This window comes from Xyrauchen texanus, chromosome 29 (genome assembly GCF_025860055.1).
Source record: "Xyrauchen texanus isolate HMW12.3.18 chromosome 29, RBS_HiC_50CHRs, whole genome shotgun sequence".
Taxonomy (NCBI): domain Eukaryota; kingdom Metazoa; phylum Chordata; class Actinopteri; order Cypriniformes; family Catostomidae; genus Xyrauchen; species Xyrauchen texanus.
This window is the reverse complement of record NC_068304.1, coordinates 19,386,087-19,393,184: the sequence shown is the minus strand read 5'-3', so window position 1 is coordinate 19,393,184 and position 7,098 is coordinate 19,386,087. Positions and strand designations below refer to the sequence as shown.

The 7,098-nt window shown below is 38.5% G+C and overlaps 1 long non-coding RNA gene across 1 annotated transcript; it reads left to right on the top strand.

Moving 5' to 3' along the window:
• The first annotated feature begins 4,264 nt into the window (after window positions 1-4,264).
• On the top strand, window positions 4,265-5,926 carry LOC127622656 (uncharacterized). The gene is made up of 4 exons (XR_007967989.1): window positions 4,265-4,396; window positions 4,874-4,938; window positions 5,177-5,243; window positions 5,788-5,926. It is a non-coding gene; the product is annotated as an uncharacterized LOC127622656 (long non-coding RNA).
• The last annotated feature ends 1,172 nt before the right edge of the window (window positions 5,927-7,098 follow it).

Here is a 7,098-nt window from a genome sequence, read left to right as displayed (position 1 = left end):
CTCCTGGAGTGACATTTTGCCCAAGAGGCTGAGATGGAACAGATCAGCTCCATTGGGCCGCAGCAAAGCTATGCTATCACACTCTGTTGCTGTGATGGAAGTCTGTCATTTTGGCTGCATTGATCAATGACACAGCAAGTAAAACAAAAAAGGATAAAAATGCATTGTGATATGTTGGCAGGTTAAAAAGGGGTTGAAGAGGAGGAGAAAAGGGGGAGGAGGAGAGGAAAGAAGCCAGTGATGGGGGTCATGTGTATGCGTTGTCCCTTTCCTATTTTAAGATAGAAATGTAAAAGTAGCTGATATATTGAGAATGACGTTGAATGGTGGGAAGACAACGGAGAAGTGGATAGAGGTTAGAGGATGGACTCATCTCTTGCTTTTTCTCTCCATAGACACTGGAGACAATGATTGATAACCTAATTCTAGGAGAGTGTGGTGACACCTTTAATAACATGAAATAGTGTGTGTGTGTCTTTGTGTGAGAGTGACAGTGTCTCACACTCCAGCCTCAACCTGTTAGCTGGATTATTACACTGTCAGCTTGGGGAATTCATAGTCCTTTACACTATACTCGACTCATGCTCTCAGCAGCTCTATTGATCTCTTCATGGATGTCCGCATACCTATGGTGAGCACGCTGATAATAGAGTACACCTTGCAAATTGTCTAAAACAGCCTGTGCTTTTCAGTACTAAATGAATAATTTAGTGTCTCTCAAATCTTATTGGCTTTTTAAAACTTTAAAAAGACACTTTAGTCCAGCTGAATAAATTAATCAAACCCTTTTACTATTTAGGTGATATTGGGATGGAATAGTAGAATGAGCAGAGACAGTAGAACCCTGAAGCAGTGAGTGAAAAAAATTACATTAACTCAAATAAACAAAAAAAGAACATTACTGTCTTAAACAAATTCTTACATTTACAAAGCATATAACTAGTTGTTTTTAATACACAGTACATTATAACATTATAAAACTTCAAAGCCTGCCTTCATTAAGCATAAATATGCTACTAGAAAGTGATAAAACTATACAACCCTAAACATATTTAACAGCAATCATATATTTAAATTATATCTATTAATGAAGTTACTTAAGTTTTATAACACTAACATTAAAAAAAATAAATAATGTAATAAATAAAAACTTCTAGGTTACTAGTGTAACCCCAGTTCCCTGATAGAGGGAACAAGATGTTGTGTCGATTGTAGTGACACAAGGGGCTTCAAGAGCCTCGGATACTTCTGAATATGAGAAAAGGCCAATGAACAATTGGCGAACAGAATTTGCATGTCCCGTCCCCGGACATACGGGTATAAAAAGGTTGGGATTGTGCATCTGTTCAGTCAGGTTCTGCACCGAGGCACCGAGAATAATGTTCGGCCATTACAGTGGCTTAATACAGTGTTGTGGTAAGGGGGACACAATGTTTCGTTCCCTCCATCAGGGAGCGCGGGTTACACTAGTAACCTAGACGTTCCTCTTCTGTCACTCACTTGACGTTGTGTCAATTGTAGTGACACAAGGGGTCCCATTAAATACTTTCACTGAACCGTGTTATATGATCTGCTACTCCGTCACCCGGCAGATGGCAGTGGCGCTCTCCAGGGTGGACGGCAGTGTCGAGGACTCTGCGACGGGCATCCCTCCTCCTTCCCGGGCTTCGGCACCAATGTAAAACCCCTCACAGGAAGGAGGACAGGAAACAAGTCTTCACCGCAAGGTAAGCCTTTAATGCCCGTGCTCACTGAAATTAGAGACAGGTGTTAGACATAATTTAGCTCCGGTGTAAGCGCCCTTACCGCTTTTCTCTCCCGGACGGGCGCTTGACCACGCCCCTGCTGCCACACTTTTAAAATCTATAATTAAAACTGCCTTTGTTATTATGAAGCCAAGTACACTTCCCCTTTTATAGCTGTAATATGAATCTATAACATTTCTGTCAAATCATACCCATTCCTACAATTGATGTTGCTATAGCAATGGCACACATTAGGTTTTCTTGTCTTTTCCTCATCAGCACTATTTAGAATGTCAGGTCTGTCTGTCATTATGAGATATTTGAAGTAACTCCATAAAGTTGGCACCCTACATAATTAAATAATCACCAAAACTATTCCATTCGTTTGTGCCACAAAAATGAATGTTTGAGCTGGTTTGGTGTTTGAGATATTAAGCATTCTTATTTGGGCTGTCTTGCTCAAATTGATCCAAACTGATGCTGGTCGTTTGTGCCGTTAAAACAAACGTTGTAACTATTTCCCTTCCTTAAATATAGCAAAAATGTTTTCGGGAGCAGTGACGTCACATTCCACCCCATGTTGTCCAAATTGCTCCAAACCAGTATAATTTGTTTGTGCTTCGTTTGTGCTGTTGGGAAAAAAAAAAAAAACCTGTAACTTAAAAGTAACAAATACATTTTATTTTTAAGAACAGTGACGTTACTCTCAACTCCATGTTGTCCGCTCCAAACCGGTGTCATTCCTATAAGCTCAATTTGAGCCGTTAAAATGAACAGTGTATCTGTTTCCCTGCTTTAGAAATAACAGATTTAAATCAGGGCAGTGACATCACTCTCCACCCATGTCATCCGCATCACTCCAAATTGGTGTCATTGGTTTGTGCTCGATGTTTCTTTCAACAGCACATAATCTCACTAATTCCTTACATAGAAATAACAAAATTATCTCCAGAACCTGTGACTTCAGTCATGCATTTACCTCATCTCATCCAATGCACACATTTTCTGACTCATTCGGTACAGGTTTCTTACCGTTGCTGAAATTGTTTTTTGTTTATTGATAGTTTGATCATCGGCAGTAACTTCAAGCTTCAACGTTTTACACAGATTAAATTACGACATGGGGTGGAGAATGATGTCACCGCTCCCAAAAACACTTAACATTCTTTAACGGCACAAACAGAGCACAAATGACCAGCACCGGTTTGGATCGATTTGAGCAAGATGGGGTGGAGAGTGACGTCACAGCCCATAAAAGAATGCTTAATATCTCAAACACCAAACCAGCACAAACGTTAATGTTTTTGGCACAAATCAGCAAAACATAGCACAAACGAATTGAAAAGTTTTGGTGATTATTTAATTATATGGGGTGCCAACTTCACGGAGGTGTTTAAAATTCTCCATAGTACTTTAAAGTTTAATTCAGGTTTTGTGATCTGTACCGCGTTGTGTAGCACACTGCAAGATCCAGTCAAGGCTGGTTTATGACACAAAATTCTCTCACACTCATGATATCCCAAGTGTGTATGACTTTCTTTCTTCAACAGAACACATTTGAAGAAAAATATCTTGGCTCAGTAGGTCCTTAAAATGCAAGAGGATGGTAATTCGACTTTTGAAGCTCCAAAAATCAAAGATAGTCATCAATAGTACTCCAGCGGTTAAATAAATGTGTTCTAAAGCAATACGATTTCAGTACTTTTTAACTATATTCAAATGCTTCCGGTAAGCTTCACAAGGTGTTCACACGATCTCTAGTGTGACATTCACGTGCCATAATACAGAGGTAATCTCGTGTTTTCCACTTGGTTTAGACATCCAGGATAAGCACACAAACGCACCTTTGTGAGTAGAGATAAATACATATCGAAACCAAAACCAGCAAAGCTTCTTTACAGCATACCTCCTACTTAGTTGTAAACAATGCTGCTCTTCCATGTGTCTCTCACATGCCGTTGCAATTAAGTTATAACAACCTCAACCATACGGAGTATGAAACTAATAACGGAGTATTAAAAGGAAGGACCCCCCAACTTGTATTCACATAAACATAAATTAAACCAGGCACATTCCTGGGGTTTTTGCTATTTTATATAATTTTGAAAGTTGAACACAAAAATACATCAACAAGTGAACAAGAAAACAAAATCTGAGCACATAAATTTTTTTTAAATATGATAGCCAGCTCCGCTGTAAATATCTGCAGTCCTTGAAACCTATGCGTGTAGAAACCAGTCTGATATGGAGCAACAGAAACAACTGAGTAAGTTGAAATGAAGTCGAAAGTCTTATATTGTCCGATGATGATAAAGTTCAGCCAAGATGTAAATGGTATTGAAGTCTGTGAAATAATCCAATTGAAAATAAATCCATCATGTAGATAATCCAACATAAAGATGCATCCCTGATAGCAATAGACTCCGGGGCGGATCCGCCCTCAAACCGCCAGGTCCGCTGTTCTCTCAGACTCATTTCTGCCATGCGCACAGAATATGCCCCGCCTACAGACAGCGCACTGTCAACTCGCGGACTCGCTACAGACGCTGGGCGGATTCGCTGACTGAACGCGCCTATTTTCAACCGTCACCATCACTGAATCATTCTCCACAGTGGAAAAGCTGCCTTCAGTTCAGCGAGGACGGAACACGGTAAGAATAGTTAAAATATGCTTTATTTGTACAGTTAACGTTACTTAGCCTGTAATATTCATACCGTTCAACATACCGATGTTTTTATTTCTGAAATGATTGTGGCAAAACAACTTAGCAAATTGTCATTGGCGTAGATTTGAGTAAAATGTATTTGGTAATTAATAACTCTGATTAAAAATATATTTGGATGGAATTATTTCTCTCTGGGAGGTGAGGTCACGTAAGTTAGCTCTCCGGATTTTTATCAAACCCTGATTGCATATTTTCTCCACTTTCCAGTAAAATGTCAGGCGAGAAATGATCGTGTTAGGCCTACCGAACTTTTTAAAACTGAATTTCTGTTATAACGTTAGTTTAAGTCCATTTGTGTTTACATTTTGACAGTTCCACCACCCCATGTAATGTTGTTTCAGAAAAATTAATTAATATTATATTAAATCATGATACGGTGTGTGTGTGTGTGTTCTGTTGCAGCTTACAGTTCGTTCAAGTGCCACCAGTTTTTTTGGAGTTTCATCTTTTCCATTCATCTGAGTAAGGTAAGATTAAATAGTACTGTTTCAAACTTGATTTAGCCAGCTGGTCCAGACACTGCTCCAGACTACAACATTTAGCCTAACTCTCTTCTGCTAAACTAGTTTGAGTCTATTTTTGTTTACATCATGACAAATATATTCTCCACCACCTCCCCATGTAATGTTGTTTCAGATAATTATTTCATATCATATTAAGATACTGTGTGTGTGTGTGTGTGTGTGTGTGTGTGTTCTGTTGCAGCTTACAGTTCGTTCAAGTGCCACCAGTCTGGTTTTGGAGTTTCATCTATTCCATTCATCTGAGTAAAGTAAGATTAAATACTGTTTCAAACCGTTTTCAAATTTAGCCAGCTATTTTGTCAAATACTGACACTGGTCCACACTACAGCATTTAACACTTTTCTACTAGTTTGAGTCTATTTTTTTTTTACATCATGACAAATAAATTCTCCCCCAAGGTGGAGTACCAAACTGAGAGACGCGGGGACTTCCTCGTCTCCTTGCGCTTGAATATTTAAATTGTCATGGCTTAAAAATTCGCAAATAATAAGTGTTTATATTCTGACTATTTTAGACAGAGATGCCAACCGCTACGGAGTATCCCATTACCTGCCGTGACTTGCCATAGAAATAAACCAAGAGAAGTAGCTCTGGCTACAATGTTCTACCGCAAGATGCATACGTTTCTGGTTATTAACCGCTAGAGCGCCAAAAGTTACAGTGTACATATAAATGTCAGATTGTACACTTTTGTTTTAAAGGCAGTGGTTATGTCTATCCTTTAAAAAAAACAACTTGGTAGTTTCAGTGTGATTTCATGTCATTTAATGAAAATCTGCTTGTGTATTACAGGTGCTGTGAGAAAGAGCCATGTCTCCCGTGCCGCCACCAATGACGAGATTACGAAGAATGTAATACGGTGGTTCAACCTGGCAGCAGATAGGGGAAGCTCAAGGAGCCGTCCCACTGTCAGCATCCTGACCCAACAGTAGTGAATTTTTTTTAAATATTTTTTAATGTTTTTTCATTTAGTAAAATGTTTTTAAATCAATAAAACAATGTTCTTGAAACAATTTATGGTTGAATTTCATTTTTCTGTAATGTCTATTCAATGTAGCCTATACATGAATAAAACTATTAAAATAGTAAAAAAAATAGTAAATACATTTATAGACTTTAATGACCTATTTTTTTTTATATATAGTTTTATTGTTACTGGCTAAAAATTATGATTTTCAAATTTTTAATGATTTCATGTTTTATTAATATTAATAAAGGCATACACATTAATAACTATTCAAGCTTTTATAGAGCAATCTAGTCTATCTAAAAAACATTAGATTTGAAACATTTCTGTAGTTTTGGCCAGATTACTAGTTTTGAATGAGGGATCTGAAAGGTTTTCAGACCGAAATGAACGGGTCCAGATCGGATCCGCGGCGGGTGAGCTGCTTTATCAGCGGATACGGGTAGGGTCTGCTGCGGATCTAGTCTGGATCCGCAATCCTTATCCGTTCCGGATTCGTTGCGCTGTGCAAGTGGACTCCGTTCCGGATCCGTTTTGCGGATCCGTTACGGAGCTTGTGATACCTCCATGGCAGATCCGTTCCGGAGTCACTTTGCTATCTGGGATCTTTACAATCCTTAGTCATGAGCTCTCAAGAGATCCACAAAGCAATGTACAGAAATTGTTTGTAAATGGAAATCTTCTTTTAAATCTTCAACCAATGATCAAAAGCAGTATACTACTACTAGAACTAGAGTCCTTCAAAAATAAGACATAAACTAACATTAGCATTGAAGCCAGTCAACAAACAAGCTCATATAATACATACAAAGCATATGCAATGATTACAAAACCAATCCAGAAAATACATAGAAAGAATGAAAGGAAAGGAAAGGAAACAATCCTTACATTGATTGAGCTTGAAACCACAGTTTCCCAATCAGGACTCAGTGAGGCTTGTGACAATGCATAAGGCAAGGCAAGCCATGCCATGATTACTCTGCCCAACAAATCTGACTTCTTCTTGTTGTTTAATGGCGATCAACACTTTAGGAGCATTGTCGCCACCTACTGTACTGGATGGAAAATTAAACTTGCATGGGTGATGAGTCTGAAGTTTAAAATCCGTATGGATGTTTCACACTCCTTCCCAATCC